Source organism: Patiria miniata, unplaced genomic scaffold (genome assembly GCF_015706575.1).
Source record: "Patiria miniata isolate m_02_andy unplaced genomic scaffold, ASM1570657v1 HiC_scaffold_3, whole genome shotgun sequence".
NCBI classification, from domain to species: domain Eukaryota; kingdom Metazoa; phylum Echinodermata; class Asteroidea; order Valvatida; family Asterinidae; genus Patiria; species Patiria miniata.
Window position 1 is genome coordinate 90940 of NW_024037069.1, and position 22161 is coordinate 113100.

Genomic DNA, 22161 nt, shown 5'->3' on the forward strand with positions numbered 1-22161 from the left:
GATACAGAAATTACAAGCGATTTAAGGTTTAAAATTGACGCTCTACTTTCATTTGTAAATTTTGAACTGATTTGAGTAGCCTATTCTTCTTGTGAAGTGTTAGATATTGCCTTTTGCAAACTTTTCTTTAGTTTTTGGGCTCAATACTTCTCAATCTTTACTTCCATGTTACTGAAAGTGCAGTGGTCAATGAATACAACTTTTATTATTAGAAAATTATAATCAAAACTAAATCATTCAAATGTTCAATGCGGTTAAAACAAAAGATCATGGTGACACCACTCGAAGGGGCACCCTATAGTGCCGCTCTCTTTAGTAGTGATGAACATTCATTGGAGAGTAACAAATTAATATGCAAAGTTTCCAAATGGTGACGTCATCAGACCAGAAGTTATTTTTAGGTGGCCGTACCTCACATATTTATCCATCACATCTTAATGCAGGCAATGATTATTATTATTTTGTGCCGTGTAGCCACGGACCAGGTTCTTCCCTCAGAGCACAATTTAGGTATTCCCATTCAAGACATACAGAAATAAAGAAGATTTTCTAAAATATTTAGAAGAATATGTTGCATATTTTCTGCAAACGAGCATATGCTTATCATCTAAAAATAAGTATTATTTCGAACAGCGTAGCCACGAACCATTCTTTCGTCAGCTCAGAGCAGAACTTTATTATGCCCATGCAAAAACAAAAAAGCCATATAACATTTATTTTTAGATGACGAGCATATTGTTGCATACACTCCAAGGACGTTACAGGCTCCGTCAAAATCCATATTGAAGTCTTTTGGTACTGTCTCTATTTTTGAGCAGCCATAAGCTTTATGTGCAGCACCATGTGATTATGTGTTGAATAACTGTATGCTCAGAACATAAATTATTGTTGTAGTCGACAATGGCAAGAGCCAACGATCTAAAGGGACCTCAATATAAAACAACTTTATTAACGAAATTCTACTAAACGGGTCAAGGCATGAAGACGAAACCTTGCATAAATAACTGTCCAAAAATTGGACATGTTTGTGACGTCATCACTGTTTGTGACGTCATCACAACGCTGGTCGGCCGACCAGCGTTGGAGAAATCTGGCTTATGCAGACGGCGTGTTTAATCATATTGGCGACCGCAGAAGCCAGGATGCACGCAAACAAGGTGGTAAGGCCAACTATGTGGATTCCACGGATCACACGCTAAAATGGAAAAAAGAGAAATGGAAACATAATCTCGATAATTAAAGTACGCAGCGTTGTAACGCGTCACTGATTTTTGTTACTCGAGTCGAGTCATTTTAAAGAAGTGACTCGAGTCGAGTCGAGTCATTAGGTCAAGAAGGTCGAGTCGAGTCGAGTCACAGTGTGTAGTCAAGTCGAGTCGAGTCGACCCAAAAATTAAGCTCGAGGCAAGAGCCAACGAACGAAGGGGACCTCAAGATAACACACACTGAATTCTTCGAATACGGATCAAGGCATGAAGACGAAACCTCGTTGAAATAACTATCCAAAATGTGGACTTTTGTGATGTCATCATGACGTCACGGTATATCAAATTACAAGCGATTTAAAGTTTAAAATTAAAATAATACTTTCATTTACAACTTTTTGAACTGAATTGTGGTCCCTCTTTTTTGTGAGCCTGTGACAAATTTGCTGTAATTCTGGTGAAATACCTCTTTTAATACAGTTCACGCGATGATGATAAAAACCTTGTGTGAGTTTGAACCTCCGTCCGAAGATGTGATGAAGCTTGTGACGTCATCATTACGTCATCAGGTATCAAATAATAAGCAATTTATGGTCAACATTTAAGTAACTATCAGTTGGACTATAGCTTTTCAATAAATGGAGTACCGTATGGTTCCAAATGGTGTTTTCAAATGGTTATGTTTTTAGGTGGCCCTACTTCACATGTTTTCCTATCATGCAGGCAATTATTGTTCTGTACCGTGTAGACACGAAACAAGTTCTTCAGCTAAGAGCAGAAGTTTAGTATGCCGATGCAAAAACAAACAAGATATTTAAGACATAATCTAACTTTTTGAAGCGCTTTTCTGGTGCTGCACATAAAGCATACTGCTACTCAAAAATAGTAGCAGTATCGGCATAATTTTATTTGAATATTGATACGGATACGGATTAAATGATAAATTTAACTCTGGATTGCATGATGGGCGACCTTTCCATAGAAACGTGCACACAATTTTTCAAACTTTAATATGACCTAACCCAATTTTACCTTTTCCGATCCCAACCAAGTTTGGTATGTGTACGTTTTAAACCACGAGCATTCTATCTAGCCCATTTGCGACAGCAACATTCCTTCGCTAAAGGGTAGTTACCTCAATAGAAAATTGTCGCCCTATTGCGGTGTGTCGCCCTAATGTAGGGGAAGTCCCGCACAACTTGTCGCCCTATTGCGGGATTCATGCTAATTAAAATATGAAAATAATGCATAAACATTTTCATTCAAAATGTTCAGGTGTCTAAATATGCGGGTGATTTTCTCTCAATTTTTGAGCATTTGTAGGGTTTATTATCTAGAAAAGCCATTAAAATCGTCAAAGGCATTACTTTCTGTCCTAAGTGGGGTCTTTTTAGGACACAGAATAACAATTTTTGGCTTTTCCACAATAGCCATTTTTTTCTCAAAATTGCTTCCGTCCTGTGCGCACGAGGACGAAAGAAATCAGCAGGGCTCTTTCCGCACGAATGGAAAAAAATAACTGTGTGCTTCCAGGTACCTGTCCACCAAATTTCAGGCCGAATCGCCTAACTGAATCGCGGCGGGCTTCACCGTAGCTGAATCAGCCCATGATTCAGCCACGGTTAAGCTCGCCGCGATATAGGCCTTTTGATGCGCATGCGTGCATAATTATGAATTTATTAGTAAAAAATGTCCATACTCAATATTTCTTTTATCAGTTTGCAGTTCCATTCCATATTTCATCATCAAGGATAATATGACACGCGAGCCAGTTATGTGAAACATTTTGATCCATCATGACTTAGGCTCCGCCCCCCCCCCCTCCGAAGTTTCGCCACTACACTGTTTAGGGCTGCCTCAATCTTATAAAAGCCACTTGTTCGTCCTCTCGCCGTTATTCCGACCGACCAAGTTGCTCTCGAGAACAGCGCAATGTGAGTATCATTTGATTTTAAACACCTTTTCCTTTTTAGCTTAATAAGCTTACCGTATATTTGATTATTCATTCATAAATACCTAAGACAGTTTACCCATTTCTATTGGTCGAGAGCCCGTCACGTGGCCGGTCTTAAACGGCATTCTGGTTCTTGGTTCTTGGTTGGTTCTTCTCCGAAATACTCCGCATGGGCGTTTTAACAGGAGGCCAGAAACCACCAGGGCAAACCCCTTCTCTTAGCGATAAATGTCACTGGGTTCTTGTACGTGCATTGCCTTACATAACACACGGGACCTACGGCTTTACGTCCCATCCGAAAGACGAAGCAATAATGGTGAAGTGCCTTGCTTAAGGACACAAGTGTCCACCTGAGCTCCAACCCACGCCACTGTTGCCTCTGAAACACCAGAACATGAGTCCGGTGCTCTTAACCGCTAGGCCATGACACTCCACTGGTGAGAAACCCAAGTTTGCTTGATAATCAATTATTCAGCAAAATTAATTGTCTTCTTGAAAAAAAAGTAATCGGTTTGACTAGATTTCATAGCATAAAACACTGTGCAAAAAAAAGGTTTCTCCATTGGTTTTTACAAATTGACTTGGTTTCTTTACGATACTCGTATATACATACGACTTGCCTGTAACGTTTCTTCTCACGGCATTTAAGAGTCATTTCGTGTAGATACTTCATATAAGTGTCCAAGCTTATAAAATCGAATTAATTTATACAGAATTTTTAAATTAATATTTTGCCCAATTTTGACTGCTCAAATTAATTGTTTGCTTTATTTTCAAAGGCCATGAAGCCAACTTGCGAAGTAATGTCACAAAAGTAATTATATCATGACAAAGAATCATTTTACCCTTACCAGAATAAAATGAAAAAATGCAGCATGTTTTTACAACTAGCAAAATTGCATATTTAACCCAATTTTCAACTCTCCAAAATGCCACTCAGAATAATATCCGTTTGGCTATATGGTTACTTCAGACATTGATGTTTTCATCTATAGTGAGAAAATATTTGGGCATTGTATACCTTTTGTGCAGTATCGCTCCCAAAATGATGATTATTACAAAAACCTTAAAAGTTGTATTTTCAGGGGTTTATTTCCTTTGAGTAATATCATTCCTGAATCTAGCACATTTTCCAAACGAAACCACACTGTGTATCATTGTTAGACCAGTGGATGAGTAGGTCGTATAGTTCCAAACCCCCCCATACCCGAATAGGCCCGCCCACTCCCCGTGCCATCGAATTCAGATCTTGTCTGTTATTTGCATTACAAAAAATGTAAATAAATACTTTTTCAGTCCACAAATTACACAGTCTGCATTTTTACAGCCTCCCCTGCTCCCAGCGGTATTGCTTGGGTTTGAGACTGGGGTTATGACCGTCCACCAATCACTTGGTTTTGTCGGTACAATTACTGGTTTTTTTATATGATGGGTGGTCACACCCCACCCTCAACTCCAAACAATGCACCTGGTGGGGGCAGGGGAGGTTGTGAAAAGGCAGTATGTGTAATTTAAAGTGTTCACTTGAAAACATATTTATTACATTTTTTTCGTTATAAATATATAAAAAGACAAGATCTAAATTCGTTGGCACGGGGGATTGGGCTGGGCCTAGCACGGTGTTGGGGGCGGAACTATGGCTCCCACTACTCATCCATTTGTCTGACAGGGATACACAGGGTGTTTTTGTTTGTGAAAATGTGCTAGATTCAGGAACACTTCCAATTATACGTGTATTACTCAAAACAAAGAAAAAAAATGAAATTACACTTTTAGGGGGGGGGGGGGTGAAAATCACCATGTTTGGAGAGCTACTGCACAAAGGGTATAAAATGTCCCAAAATCTCAACAGATATGAAAACACGAATGTCTGAACTAGCCTTAGGCAAAAGGAAATTATTCTGAGTGCCCTGGCAAGTGGTATTTTGGAGGGTTAGAAATGGGGTAAAAAAAGGCAATTTTGTTGGTTGCAAAAACATGCTGCATTGTAGGGCCTAAAAGTAATATAAAGGTGAATTTTCAAAATGTTTCTATTTTTCTGGTATTAGGGTAGGGATGATTCTTTGTCACGATATAGTTACTTTTGTGACATTACTTCGCATTTTGACCTGATGACCTTTGAATGAATGAATGAATTTTTACAGCCTCAAAATTGGCCCCAAATGGCCAGAACATATAGTGGCCCGTTACCAAGGCAACGGACCTGCTGTGGATTTAAAAATTATATTTTGGTAAATTACTCCCCAAGTCCTTTCATCGACAAAGTATTAAAAAAGTCTCTTTTTTTAGTTTTTTTTTAGCGTTGACACTTATGAAGTATTTACACGAAATGTTTAAAAGAGAAGGTTTGGGGTCCAACTATTTAGCACTTTATCGCCCAGGGTCGAGTTACCCTTGGCATATCAATACCGGTATATGGTTTGATGGTTTCCATTTCAACGCCTTCTCTCTGTTTAAAATAGTGCTTACGTTTAAATTCATTCATTGAGATTTGTCAAAATGTTATGGCCAAACCCGGTTTCAGTTTTTCGTCACGATTTTCATTTCCTTTGACACTTAGAGTCAAGATGAAGGCTTTTACCTGTTTGGTTCTTCTGGTGTGCCTGGGTGTCGTCTTCGCAGACGCAGCCAAGCCAGGTAATTTGTAAAAACACAAAACAAAACCGACAGCGTCTTGAAGTGATATTGTTGCAGCCCGATCAGTTTTTCTTTGATCTTACAAATTACACCACGACATTGCAAGTTATTCAAATGAAAACTTTTTTTATTTCAGAATCTCCTCGGGCACTTCATGAGAAAATTAACGATCTTGAGCCCCGTGGACGATGTAAGATTTCGTTTGTTTGTTTAAGCAGTTCACTGCCATGCTATACCCTTTAAGAATATTATTTTGTGAAACGAATGTGCAGTAGCGGATCGAGGGGGAGTGTTGCACACCCCAACCCCGTTCAGCCGCTGAAACTATTTTCATGATAATTGTAAAATGCGGCCAAAAAAATGAAAAGTAACTCAAAGTTCCTCAATTTATTCTGAACTTTCCTCAGAATGGGAAATGTGGCATTCCCCCACACCCCCTATAGCAGGAGCAAGCGTTCACTCAAATATCAACCCCCGCCCCCGGTCTCCATGCCATTCCTGAAAGCTAGATCCGCCCCTAATGCGGGTTGTTCAGGCGGGTATTCTGTCCTTGGTATGATGTGTAGCCATACCCATCACACTAATATTGCAGAATATTCCCTGTTTTCAGTTAGCAGCCCGTTTGCAGCAATTGAAAACAAATTATTTCAAATGTTTCAAATTGCCCCCGTGGCGAAGTTTGCGTGTAACTTCATTGCGGAAGGAATCCATTTAATACCCGATACGATGAGCCTAAGTCGGACACACATCTCCACATCTTGTCCTGGATGCTGATTGAGATGACTCCTTACTTTTTGGCTGTTTCGGCACTTTTGCCGAAACAGCCTTTGTTTTCGTTAAGATTTTTATTTTTGGCTGTTTCGGCACTTTTGCCGAAACAGCCTTTGTTTTCGTTAAGATTTTTATTTTTTTCTTCTTTTTTTCTTCTTCTTTTTCAGCCATTCCCCATAGCATTTGTACACGTTTTTACAGTGGAAGGCACTTTGGGCACTAAAATCAATCCGATTGACTTTATACTCGGCACACACTTAGACCAGCATCTGAAGATGTGCCCCGAAGATTGACGTCATGGTGACGTCATCGACTAATTTATTATAGAATTTTGAATATTTAATTTTTCCCATAGACTTTGTACACAGAAATCAAAAAAAAATTGTCGATTTTCAAAGGGCATTTTTGACTCTTTGCCAGTAATTCATTTGCACCAATCTTTGTCCAAGCAAAGACCCTAACTCAAACAACATTGTGTAATGATGATGTCATGATGACGTCATCCGGTGTGTATTTATAGGCAATTAAATTGTGACACTTTTAATATTTGAAAATGCATAAGAAATCAACCGTACGCGTCCGCAGCATTCTGTTACCGGCAAGTGGTAGAGTAGGTTCAGGTCTTTATTTCATTTAGTATGCGTGAAATCACGTGACCCTTGCTTCCGGTCGAAAAAGGCCAAAATCGGAAGTGGCTTATTATCTTAAATTGGTAACAGATATGAACTTGCTTTCAACGGTGTTAGTCTCTTGGCTAAAAGTATTCTTCAAATCATTTACCAATGACGTCATGCAATCTTCGAGCGCCCTCTAGCGACAGGTTGAAAATTTGCAAAAATGTATTTTGAATAGAAGTCTGTGGCGAAGTTTGTCGGAATCGCCTAAATATTGGTGTATATAATGACCTTGACCCACTTAAGACGTGTGCGAAGTTTTAGGCGAATGACGTCATCAGACCGGAAGTTATAATAAAAAGACCCTTTTTCATTTGAAAATTCCTGAAAAATCAACCATAGCAGTTTTTAAGGTTTGTTTTACTTAAATTGTCGATTTAAGGGTAGGTCTAAAACATTTCAAAGCTTCGAGGCAATAAGCAAACTCGGACATGCCCTGCGCACGCTTAAAACTTCAGGTTGACAATACCTCTGTTCTTAAACATGCACAGAACGTCTAAATGTACATACACGTACGTTACGCACATACATCGTATGTCAGTCAGCCTGCAGAGCACGTGTTGCCGAGGTCAAATCCTGTCCACATCACCGTGACCGTTTTAGCCGATTTTCGGCTAACTTTGACAGATTTTATGTTCATGCATGCGCATAGTCAGGGACGTATAATAAAAAATTATCATGCCGAAACAGCCCTATGTTTGTCCACAAACATATGTCTAGTCTTTTATTTTTTGGCTTTTTCGCAAAATTTGCGAAAAAGCCTTTCTTTTTGTTCTCATTTTTTTTTTTTTTTTTTTTTCATCATCTTCTTTCTTCTTTTTGTCGCCTAAACCCCATAGACTTTGTGTACGTTTTTTCTGGCCTCCACTTTTGGCATTAATCTTTGTCATACATCATTCTAAGTTTGCATAAGCATAGTCACAATAGCAAAGATGTGTCCCGAAGATTGACGTCATGGTGACGTCATCGACTAATTTATTATAGATTTTTGAATATTTAATTTCTCCCATAGACTTTGTACACAGAAATTTAGAAAAAATTGTCGATTTTCAAAGGGCATTTTTGACTCTTTGCCAGTAATTCATTTGCACCAATCTTTGTCCAAGCAAAGACCCTAATTCAAACAATATTGTGTAATGATGACGTCATGATTACGTCATCCGGTGTCTATTTATAGGCAATTAAATTGTGACACTTTTAATATTTAAAAATGCATAAGAAATCAACCGTACGCGTCCGCAGCATTCTGTTACCGGCAAGTGTTAGAGTAGGTTAAGGTCTTTATTTCATTCAGTGTGCGTGAAATCACGTGACCCTTGCTTCCGGTCGAAAAAGGCCAAAACCGGAAGTGGCCTTTTATTTAAAAATGGTAATAGATATGAACTTGCTTTTAACGGTGTGAGTCTCTTGGCTAAAAGTTTTCTTCAAATCATCTACCAATGACGTCATGCAATCTTCGAGTGCCCTCTAGCGACAGGTTGAAAATTAGCAAAAATGTATTTTGAATAGATGTCTGTGGCGAAGTTTGTTGGAATCGCCTAAATATTAGTGTATATGATGACCTTGACCCACTAAAGGTGTGTGCGAAGTTTTAGGCGAATGACGTCATCAGACCGGAAGTTATAATAAAAATACCCTTTTTCACTTGAAAATTCCTGAAAAATCAACCATGGCAGTTTTTATGTTAGTTTTTACTTTAATTGTCGATTTAAGGGTAGGTCTAAAACATTTCAAGGCTTCGAGGCAATAAGCGAACTCGAACATGCCCTGCGCACGCTTAAAACTTTGATCAGGTTGACAATACCTCTGCTCTAAAACATGCACAGAACGCCTATATGTACATACACGTACGTTACGCACATACATGTACATCGTATGTCAGTCAGCCTGCAGAGCACGTGTTGCCGAGGTCAAATCCTGTCCACATCACAGTGACCGTTTTAGCCGATTTTCAGCTAACTTTGACAGATTTTATGTTCATGCATGCGCATAGTCAGGGACGTATAATAAAAAATCATCATGCCGAAAAGCCCTACGTTACGTATTTAAAGGTGCAGTTTTTCTGCAGTGGGATTTTCCACAAGTCTTTTCCTATACAACACTGATATCTTACTGAGTAGTTCTGAACTTCAGCCGAGAATTACTATGAGAAGGAAAGAGAAATCGTGTTTTTTTTCGGGCTGTCATTCAATTGAACATATTCCTAAGGGTCAGAATATCAAGTAATATTTCATAAAAATGTTTCAGTTCAAAGGCAAATTACAAATTTAAAGGTGCAATTTCTCTGCATGGGATTTTTTTTAGCCCGTTAACGTTGTACACGTGTTAGCCCATTGACTTTGTACACGTTTTCAAGCCACCATTTCTTTAACTTGGCAATCTGGAATCGTCATCAATGTTACAGCCAAGGAAGACCCTCATACAAAAATTATGCCTAGACTATGACGTCATGATGACGTCATCACCTTATTTTTTGAAAATTTACGTGCATATTATGATGTCCTATATCTACAGAACTGTAAGTCTGATTGGGTTGAAACTTGGTATGTGGCTAGACCGGGATGTGTTATAGGTAAAAAAAAAAAAAGTATTTGGTAAAAGGTATTTGCACAAAATTTTGAAAACAATATCTGACATCATTATGACGTCATAAAAATGCGATTTTTCAAAATACATATAAGGAAAGGTCTGGCTGTCATGAAACTTAGTGGGTAGGTAAATAATGGTACTAGTATACAAAGTTTAAAGTGACGTCACGATGACGTCATCGTTTGGTTTTTATAATTTTTAGATATTTATAATTTTATTCTACTTCCACAAATTGCACTTTCTTTCATCGGATTGACATTAAACTTGGTTCAAACCAAAATCACAATGACAAAATGTGCATTGAGAAGGGTCTTAAGGATGACGTCATTGCAGGGCAAGTGACATCATTTGATAAAATTATACTTTAGGAATTATTCTAAGCGTTTTGAACAACCTTTCACTGCATGAAGTATTCTGAAAAGTGACTGCAAAAGGACAAACGAAACAAATATTTGTAAAATGCGAAAAAGCCCTGTGTTCTGTTTGCAAACAGACATACAGCTCTAGTTTTCCTTCTTTTTCAGCCATTCCCCATAGCATTTGTACACGTTTTTACAGTGGAAGGCACTTTGGGCACTAAAATCAATCCGATTGACTTTATACTCGGCACACACTTAGACCAGCATCTGAATATGTGCCCCGAACATTGACGTCATCATGACGTCATCACGAGTCACGTGACGTAACATTATATGCGATTTTTCTATTGTGACCATTTTCTAGCAGAATTCGGCTAGATCTGACAGATTGGGTCATATCTCCAGAACTACAGGTCCGATTGGGTTGAAAGTAGGTATGTACCTAGACCGGGATGTCTTATAGATGAATATGACGTCATATAAAATAAACATATTTTGAAGGCCTATATCTCCTGAACTACAGGTCCGATTTGGTTGAAAGTTGGTATGTACCTAGACCGGGATGTGTTATAGATGAAATTGAAGTGACATTATGATTATGTCATCATGGGTCACGTGACGTCACGTTAAAGATTATTAGATCTTTGAAAATCAATATAAATTCAACCGTGAGAGACCTGAACTTGACGTTTGCAGGAATCGATAGAATAATCCAGGATCTTAATTTTTATATATTATGTGCAAAATCACGTGACCCTTCCTTCCGGTTGAAACCGGAAGTGCCTTGTAATTTAAAATTGGTGAAAGTTGCGAACTTGCTTTCAACGATGTATGCTATGGCTAAGTTGTTATTTACAAACAAAAATATAGTTATAGATGAAAATTGATGTGACGTCATCATGACGTCATTACGTCACATGTGACGTCATAATTCAAAGCCTATGGGAATGTAATCACATATTATCTTTGAAAATCAATATAAATTCAACCGTGAGAGACCTGAACTTGACGTTTGCAGGAATCGATAGAATAATCCAGGATCTTAATTTTTATATATTATGTGCAAAATCACGTGACACTTCCTTCCAGTTGAAACCGGAAGTGCCTTGTTATTTAAAATTGGTGAAAGATGTGAACTTGCTTTCAACGATGTATGCTATGGCTAATTTAATATTTACAAACAAAAATATAGTTGTAGGTGAAAATTGTTGTGACGTCATCATGACGTCATTATGTCACATGTGACGTCATAATTCAAAGCCCTATGGGAATGTAATCACATATTACATGCCACCAGTTATTATCAACAGAACTACACATTCTTCCTGGATGGAACTTGTACTTCAAACTTTACATGTCATATATCACAAAAAATACCGAAACAGCCCTCTGTTTGTCCACAAACATAAGTCTAGTTTATATTATTCTCCTTTCAGTCTGTCTTTATTTAGGGGCCTGCCCTCCCGGAGAATATTGCAATTGGTTTCAGAGCAAGTCCCATATTGAATAACTACACACAAAACCACGGTAAGCACCTTCCACGTAGTTATATCGTGATGTTTGCTTGTCCCCGAAGCTCAACCTGCGCAGTTTTCTGTCGACTTATCTTAATGGCTGACTGACTGACTGACCGACTGACTGACCGACTGACTGACTGACTCCCCGACTCCCCGACTCCCCGACTGACTCCCCGACTGACTGACCGACCGACCGACTGACCGACCGACAGACCGACTGACTGACTGACTGACTGACTGACTCCCCACGGACTGACTGACTCACCGACTGACTGACTGACTGACTCCCCGTCAACTTGTGAATTAGACTTCCTTCAGTATCACTTCTCCCACGAAGTTGACTCGGATGACCAATTCAATGGACACAATAAGTCAGGGACCAGCTTTACTAGGCTTTGTTTTCTTTTCCTTCTTTGCATTTTTTGCAAGGCTTGTTGTATTTCAACGGCACCGCATCCGTCACATTACACACTTTTACAGCATATAATTATTTTCTCAACATCAAAATGAACCAGAGGTTTGATGTTTTTGTTTTGTGACAAACGTAGCAGGGTGAAAGGGCTCGAAAGTATTTCATTGGCCATTGTCCATTTCGGTTGTAAAAATTGTTCATGCAAAAATAGGAACGCAAGTTATTGATCTTAAAACCCTTTTCCGGTTTAACAACTTCTTCATTTGAACAACATATTCCTTGGGATCGATATATTTCATTTTACATATTATTTACACGGGACTTCCGGTTTGATGACGTCATCAGTTTTATATGTGCTATAAAATACTGATTCGGTTTAGACAGGTTACCTAATTCAAAATAAAATGAAATGAACGTATCGAAATATTAAAATACAAGAACATTTAAAAATGTGTAAAATTGGTTATAGAGGTAAATTCCGGTTTGATGACGTGACAGCATTAGGATGCCTAATGTTATTTTTGGCAACGATGATCGCGAATGGGTACTAATCGCAAATGGGTACCGAATAGTGAAAATTAATACAAATTAAGCAAATGTGATTAGTTTTCGAATCCTGACTTGTTTGTGTTGAGCGTCTTCCACTGAGTATATATTAGGATTCGTTTTGTTGTATTGTAATAAAATCCTTCCGATTTTAAGCTATATTCATTCATATTGACACTCATGTGTCTTGACAATCAGTACTGGAAAATGTGGCGAAATTCCCACGTCACCCCTCAGACATACTAAGGGGAGTGTTGAGGGCTATATTTGATTAAACTTGTCTGTCAAAAATCTTCCAACAACTCAAGCCTCATATTAAGTGTAACCAGCTGGAATGGGAGCATGCAATCATCGGACACGTTTGAGTGGGGACGCGTTGGAATAACGTGGCTACGGCCAGGAGTACCGCATGCGTCTATGGGGGAAGTGGCAGAGTCGTTTACATAATTATGGCCATGCTTGACAAAGCCCCTGGTTAAGGGTGCACTGAGCCAATTCAAGCCCCATTGAAAAGAGTTTAAAATCAACAAAGTTCAGGGCGAAATAACATGTAAGCCGACAACACTGGGGTTTCTCAAACAAAAATTAAATTATTGTCTTGTACTTCATCTTTTCATTTCTTTTCAATTTTGGGTAGACTAGCCGTAATCACCTCCCGAAAAGTGATAGTTCCCGAGCCTGCATATATACTAGTGGCATCCTTCCACTTTCTCAGGCAAATAGGACCCATTCTTCAACCGTAATTTTATCAAGCCTACCCTCAGATGGAAGCCCGAAAACAAGGGAGTTGATTCTTGGCTACATTTACACAATTCCACCGTTTTTAAAGCCAAACGGTCTCCGTGTTCAAAAGAAACTGTGGGGTCACTTTTTATGCTAATCAGCTCGCGTAGAAATTCTCACTTGAATTAATTTTGTTCACTGCACCCTTAACTACAGGATGACTAGTGAGTGCAACGAGAGGTCACCTAGCGCCCTCTGTTGTTATTGCTAATAGCGATCAAACCCCGCCCTCTCGTGATCCTAAGGCTATTTAAAGGTCAACCTCTCGCAGAATTTTTGTTTTGCCTTTTTGCTTGCAGTGTGTGGACGAGAATACATACACCCCAACCCCTCCCGATACTTCACTCTGTTTTTCAAGCACAGTTCTAGGCATCTCAAAGTAACACGTTGGCGGACCAGGGGCGGATCCAGGAATGTTCGCAAATGGGGTTTTCATCGGCCAAAACAATCTTAAATGTAGACAAGGATTTTTCTCCAGGCACTTTGCCTCCAAAAACCAATAGGTGGGTGAAGGGGGGGGGGGAACTCTTACCATACTTTTAATGGGGCGCTGTTAAAATCAACACTACATCACATAATAGTGTACATATACCCCCTAACCAAGTTGGCTCTGTCGCTATTTTGTCCAAAGGCAGACTGTGTGTTAGAGCGGGGGGGGGGGGGGGGTTGGCATTTTTTTCATGAATTTTTGTGCACCTGCGGACTTGCAAAATTATTTTTTTGATGTATGTGTAGATTTACTACTCTAGAGAACGATGTAACTATATGACTCGCAATAATAGTACCTTCATTGGAGTCAATAATGAAAAAAATACTTTGTCAAAACACAAATTGTTTCTAATTTAATTCAATGTTTATCAAAAAATGAGAAAAGACAATTACGACAAAAATGACAAGAACTTTACTTTACAACGTTACCTTCAACCTAAATACAAAAAACACTGTATCTTAACACTTAGTGAAGATCACATTTTCAAGAACAACAGGATGATCGAGCCTTTATTTATAACGAAAATCCGACTTATGTTTTTTAGCACAATCAAATTATTCAAGTCCGAGTTTCGATTTGTGTTCCTGGAACCTTCGTACCTAGTAGGGCCTATCTCTTAAAAAAAAAAGAAGGTTGATTTCCCTCTTTGAAAATTCAAAACCCCTAATTTTTCTGTGTAAGTATTGTGGCGCTGATTGAACCGGGGCTCCCCAAACTCAGGTCGCCCTGGCCTCCTGACTAAACCTTTGGTAAGCCTAGACGAGCGGTGATCTAGGTGACCTAGGGAATGCGTCCGTACGGAAGGCCATATGCCGCCAACACGTACAAAGTAGTCTCCTTAAGGGTGTACACTTAAGGGAGGGACTCCAACTGGCAGACTGAACAAACGATGAAGGAACAGACACTGACACCTTTATTTATCAGATAACAACGACAATCAAGTTCTTTAATTCTCTATTGGTTCAATTATAATGTAGGAGTTAATCAACAATAATTACTTAAAGAGGATGTGGAATGCTCGAAGACTTTTCCGTCATTTTTCGGGTATATGTAGCCTAAGGTGTGATGAAATAAAAACGACTATTGTTTCTGTCATGAAATGAGTACAAAAGGTACTTTTGAGAGCTGTTTTTCAGGTCCAGTTTCGACCCGAACGTGCAACTGTGTAAATGTCGTCGTTGCGGGCAGCAAACAAAACACAGTAAATCGTGACGTAATAAACAGGACTCCCGATGCACAGTAGCATACACCTTAGGCTACATATACCCGAACAATGACGGAGATGTCTTCGAGCATTCCACAACCTCTTTAATGAAACGGCACCTGCGTCAAGGGTGGACTATTCGCAGCGCTCCCCCACGCTCTTTTGCGACTTCCTATCAGGCAACCCCAAGTTACCGGCGGCAGGACTCCCGAGACCCCAGTGGACACAGCCCACGAGGTAGCAACACACAGACCATAGAGCAGATCCCCGGTGTGTCTCCGGCTACTAACCTCCTGTCCTCGCCCAGTCGTCAGTGCAGCAACACGACAACGCACACACACGTCCGTTCTCCACGAGACGTCGCAATTCACGTCCGTTCTCAACGACGCGCTGTGATCAACTCATGCTTTAGAACGCGCGAACGGACCCAACAACAGAGGGCGCTGCGCAAGCTCGCTGCAGCTCGCTCTATAAATAACTCGCTGCAAGCACACCGTTGCGCCACAGTATCCATAATATTATTTGTATTCAAAGCACACAGATGTTAATGTTGACAAGGCTTAAGCTGGAATAAAAAGCCCATCTGGACGATAGACGTTGGGGTCGCCACCACTACGTCCCCACTCGTTAGGTGTCGGGTTACGTCACATTAAAGATGCATTTTTTTCCCATAGGGTTTGAACACGATTTAAAACACTGTACTTTGGCACCTTCGTAAGTCCGATCGACTTCCGTCTTGGTACATACTAAGATCACCACCCACAGATGGTCCTAGAAGAAATTTGTGATCGTGACGTTATCAGGTGTCGGGTTACGTCACATTAAAGATGCATTTTTCCCCATAGGGTTTGAACACGATTTAAAACACTGTACTTTGGCACCTTCGTAAATCTAATCGACTTCAGACTTAGTACATACTTACATCACCACCCACAGATGGTCCTAGAAGAAATTCTTGATCGTGACGTCATCAGGTGTCACGTTACGTCACATTAAAGATGCACATTTTCCCCATAGGTTTTGTACACGTTTTTCTTCAAACCATACACTTTGACACTTTCATATCTAATTAACTTTAGACTTGGCACACACTAAGACCAGCAGCCAAAAATGGTCCGCGATGATGTGTTACAGATGGAAATTGAAGTAACGTCATCATGACGTCATCACATTTCATGTGACGTCACATTAAAAGGGCATTTTCTCAGGCCTATATCTACGGAACCATATTTCTGATTGGATTGTTACTTGATATGTATACCCATACCTAGATGTGTTACATATGAAAGTTAAAGTGATGGCATCATCAAATGTCATGTGACGTCCATTAAAGGGGCACTTTTCTATTAAAGGCCTATATCTACAGAACTATATGCTCGATTTGGATGTAACTTGATGTGTACATAATTATAATGTGCTGTTATAGATGACATTTGTAGTGACGTCACTAATTGTTCATCACATGCACAGAGTATTTCAAATATCCGAAACAGCTTGTGTTTGTCCACAAACACATTTCTCGTTTTTTTTCTCTCCTTTTTCAGACTTTTTCTCCAAAGGTTTTATACACGTTTTAAAACACTCCACCTTGGCACCTTCATAAATCCGATCGACCTCAGACTTAATACATATTTAGACCACCACCCACAGATGGTCCAAGAAGAAATTTGTGATCGTGACGTCATCAGGTGTTGGGTTACGTCACATTAAAGATGCATTTTTCCCCATTTGTTTTGTACACGTTTTAAAACACTGCACTTTGGCACCTTCGTAAATCTGATCGACCTCAGACTTGATACATACTTAGACCACCACCCACAGATGGTCCTAGAAGAAATTTGTGATCGTGACGTCATCAGGTGTTGGGTTACATCACATTAAAGATGCATTTTTCACCATAGGGTTTGTACACGTTTGAAAACACTCTACTTTGGCACTTTTGTAAATCCGATCGACGTTAGACTTGGTACACACTTAGACTACCACCCACAGATAGTCCTTGAAGAAATTCGTGATCCTACCAATGCCGAGATGTGTTATAGATGAAAATCCAAGTGATGTCATCATCAAATGTCATGTGACGTCCCTTAAAGGGGCATTTTGTTCTGTATAGGCCTAGATTTACAGACCTTTATGTTCGATTTGGTTATAACTTGACATGTACGTATAATGTGCTGTTATAGTGACATTTTTAGTGACGTCACTGATTGTTCATCACGTGCACAGAGTAACTCGAACTCAGCCAGCTCAGTTAGTATAGAGTTCAGTGGGCTTTGCTTAACAATGGAACTTTGCAAACTTCTTCAGTTTCTACAGTGATTAAAAAGGGCATTTCACCTGTGACAAAATAACAGGCTATGCAAAGAGATAACTTTAGTCGCAGGAGCTCATACCATGCCAACAACATTTATTCAACAGAAAATCTTAAAAGTGTGATTACAATAATTAAGACCCACCACCCAGAATGACTTTTCATGCTTTCGTTTAGTTCAGATATGCGTAAGCCTATGAGTTTCAATTAGACTACAGGTCAGTTTGAAGTCTTCGCTGTATAATGTCTTGTAAGTGAAAACTGATTTCAACAGGTTTTAAAGAGAGGCCTAATATTGGCTGAATAACAACAAGACAACATGATGAATATATGTGATGCAAAGGAAACATTTCCCGTAGGAAATTGTGTCAGAGAAACTCGCAGTGGTAGCTTCACAATCGTGACACCCATCGGGTGTTGTTGTTCATTTCCAGATAAAGATTCAGATTAGGATCAGATTAAAATGGTAATCGGAAAATGTGTCATTAATTTACTCACGGGAGTTAGCTATTTAATCAACATTTTGTTCCTTGTGGGAATTTCAACTACATGTTAATTTCAAAAGTCTCATTTAACTCGTACAAGGCAAAGACAATACAACTTAAACCCTTCACCGTAATAAATAATCAATTGCGACTTCATCATCCCACGGCTGTTGGCATTTTGGAACTGAAATGAAGACCAAAAGAAGAGAAAATAATGTTATTTTAACTGCCAAGCTTACACCAAACTCGTCTGCTGAAAAAAAGAGGAACATATACGTTTTCGGTATTCACGTCCTTTATCTTGCTTAAAATGTCAGCGCAAAAAATCAAATGCACAGAAAAAGTACAAGAATGTTGTATGCGTATTATGTCTAACGTCCACAATGCTGTCAAAACAATGTAAATTCCTTCACCATACTGGCGCCATGGGTTGCATCGTATTGCTAAAAAAATATTTCGGTTAATTTAGCTGCATGCGTTTAATAAATAACTTCAAAATGAATAGAGGAAAATCAAGCGTAGAAAATTCTGCCACGTCAAATGTAAACATATGGGGTTTAAACGTTTTTTTCCGTAAATGAGAGGCATTGTAATTTGTAAGATCCAATAAGATCAGTAAAGAAACTTAAAAAAACATTTTCGCGAAATGTTGGAGACTGTACACCAATTACAGTATTTTTCTTCAAAATGCACTGGCATAACAGATGAAGCGTTAGAGACTTCTCCGCTTGAGCTGGCTCCATCTTGTCAGCTTATGAGAAATGAGGCCACGGGGAAAATGTTGACTTTTCATTTTTGTTTATGTTCAGCGTGTTTAAGATTTGTGCCACGTGCTCTTCAAAAAGGATACGGGACACAACGTTGCGTTTCAATGATTGTATAACAAGTACCAAGTGGTTCAACCCATGGCGGCTGGGTAACGTGTAAAGACGGCTTACAGCACCGTCTGTGCGCGCACCCGGGCCGTACCGGTACCTCGAGAGTACAATGATCTAATATGCAAAAATATGCAAATCTGACGCATGCGCGCACATCAGTGTTATCAAAACTGGCCTTCGCAAGCATTGCTGTTCAGCTCGAGTTTCATGCATACAAAATATGGCCGAGTTAACTGTCCACCAACCCACCCACCCACCCACCCACCAACATAAGCAGTTCAAGCCCAGGGCGTGTTTCACACCCGTCGTTAGAAAAAGAAAATAACACACCTGTATTCCGCTGGTTTTAAGGTAAGTTTATTATAGTAAAATCCAGTTTTGACATGAAAAACAAACAAACGACAAAACAATCCCTCTTTAAATTGAATAATGATCGGAACTATACGCCTTGCCAACAAAAACATCCTGTCGTTTACGCTAATTACTGTCTTATGTTGACTGTTCACTTTTTATGTTCACTGCGTTACAGATGCGTGCCCCGTACTCTTTATAAAAGAAACGGGACACACTGTTGCTTTCCAATGATTCTATTTTAAAATAGGGTTCCATTGGCTTCAAGGTAAGTCAATTACAATAAATCCCATTTTTGAAACAAAACACCCCCCCCCCAAAAAAAATCCTCATATTGATATTGAATAATTATCGGAAATTTACGTCTTGGTAACACAAACACCCCTATAACGACTGTTGTGTCAATTTTTCGGGAGAAGTGAAATTTACCTTCAACATTTGCCATTCACTTCTTAAAAGGCATGCACTCGCCCCCTGTTGGTCCGGGTGCTGGCAGGCAGATCATGCCGGGAGGGCACTGGTAAGGGTATGGATCATTGATGTCACAGACTAAAAATAAAGCAATCGGATTGAAATATGAAGTTTATCGCAAGATTATACAATGCATCGGTACATTGGAAGGCAAGCGTGTTGAATGTGAACATTAAATCTGATTAACCGGAAAATTAAGAAGAAATCAACTGCAGAAACTTACGATATTGTTTGACACCAAACTCGTCGGCTGAAAAGAAAGCAAGAAAGAAAGTTCAGTGCGTCGATTTTGATGACAAATTTTAATGCTAGATCTTACACAGAAAACAACAACAACAACACAACTTCCACGGGGTGCTATAGATTTTCGAATTCAGTTTGTAAGTTTTGCTTTAATTGTTTTCTTTCCATTTTGCTCATCTACAATCAGCTGCGACCATAGAGCTATATTAAACTTAATTTAATTGAGCTTTATGGAACCGAGTTATTGTCGGGTCCTAAATAAGTCGAATTTGTTAAAGCAATAATTCAATAAACTAAACGTCGGTTGATTTCGGTGTGTCTTTGTTTTATACTCGAGGGAAAATAGCAATTGAAAAAAATCTACTTTCGGGATGAAACACGAATTAGCAGGGGGAATAAATGTTTAAGACTATATTGATGCAAACTTAAACATATAGACAGTATCAGTTTGTGTATTGGATTATGGTCGTAAGGAAGAGTTGTGATTGATAATACCGAAGTTGTAATGACTATTTAGCTGGTGAATAACTAGATAAATTGAATTCTCCATATCTGCAGATGTCTAGATTTAAAAATTCAGAAAACACGATTCCAGCAATTATGGCGTCAAATCAAATGATTTAAAAAATGGCTGCTAGACTGATAGTCCGTTGGACGAGAGGCCGAAAACGCTTTAGTTTTCGAGATACGCGATCTGGTCCGCCGAATTTTAAAAAACTTCACAGACATGTAGATCATGATGTACCATATCGAAAAAACATTGATTCCCGATCCATAGTTTGTTTGGGAATGAGAAAATCTGGGATAAAAACGCCGACAATTCTGCATGAGAAAAAAATAAATAAGAAACAGGGCCCTCTATTGATACAGTGAGAACCATTTTCGCACGCAATGAGCGCTTGCCAGATAACACTTCTTTCAACTTCCCTTTGAAAAAAAGATCATTACAGATCAAATTCGTCTAAGCTGTTGCCGAATGGCAGCATTTAGAAATCGTTGATAATAAATTAATGTAATTTCTTGACTAAAAAGGTTTGGCGTAGACTAGACGAAATCGATACTCCGGTCCGAAAACGTGTACTTGTTGTTTGAATTGCTTGAACTGAATTTTATGCTGTCACACACAAAAGACGAAATTAAACGTTGGAAGTGCACTAAATCGATGGTGACGGACGAAAATGAATATTAGAAACGGTGAATTCGAATGATAAACGTCTTAAAATAACGTTTTTAATATATAGAGCTCGTCCCCAACTGGCTTTCATAGCAAAGCGCGCGTTAGCAAATCGTGACGTCATTATGTCTAGGGTCTATTGCCCGATGAGTTCGTTCGAATATGTTCCCAGATTTAACGCGAATAATGGCAGATGGTAATCCTGTGGAATCAACAGAAACCAGTTGAAACCAACTGAACAACCCAGTCAATAACTGGTAATTCTGATGGACTCAACATTAACAGGAACCAGTTGAAACCAACTGAACAGACCTGTAATAACTGGTAATCCTGATGAAATCAACAGGAACCAGTTGAAAACAACTGAACAAACCAGTAATAACTGGTAATTCTGATGGTATCAATGGGAACCAGTTGAACAAACCAGAAACCTACTGGTAATTCTAATGGAGCCACGTATTGTATGTGGCAGGTCTGTAAGACGAGCGTTTGGCATCTACACATAGGCTAACGCAATGTAAACTGTCGCTTCGTAATAGCCGTGGAAATTAGGGAGGATGGATTGAAAATTCTCACAAAGTAAGTTACTTACATGAAGTTGATGCTGTTGTGCTCCTGAAGTAGAGATAAGCTTGCTAGTTGACGACAATCGCCGGAATGACTATTCGAAGAACGAGACAGGCTTTTTATACTTTTTGGAGATGTAAATGGACGGTGCAGAGCTTGCGATAGTGGTATCGAAGTATCGATAGCGTGTGAGGAGAATCAGCAGACGTTCGTGATTGGCTGAAAATTATAAGATGTGAACTCCATTGAAACACCGATCCATTGACACGATTTCTTGACCAATTACAGCTGTGATTAAATATTGACATGCGTGCACTAAAGTCAACCATGCGTGCGCGTGCGTTTGACGCACGAGCTGGAACATGCAGTGTGGCATTGGATGGGGTCACGTGTTGTTGCCCACGTGTTCAGTGGGCGGGGCTTAATGGATTAGCCTATTGATCGTGGTTTCTTGGTTGATGACTCATCAAAAAACTTAACTTTCCGTCCAAAAAATGACAAAAAAAAACAATATTTCGAAAAAACTATTCGAAAAAACAA

The 22161-nt window shown here is 39.3% G+C and overlaps 1 long non-coding RNA gene across 1 annotated transcript; it reads right to left on the reverse strand.

Moving 5' to 3' along the window:
• Positions 1-17513: 17513 nt before the first annotated feature.
• On the reverse strand, positions 17514-21731 carry LOC119737173. Its single transcript, XR_005272344.1, has 4 exons — positions 21647-21731; positions 19861-19887; positions 19596-19715; positions 17514-18121 (listed from the first exon to the last, which is right to left on the reverse strand). It is a non-coding gene; the product is annotated as an uncharacterized LOC119737173 (long non-coding RNA).
• Positions 21732-22161: the final 430 nt, after the last annotated feature.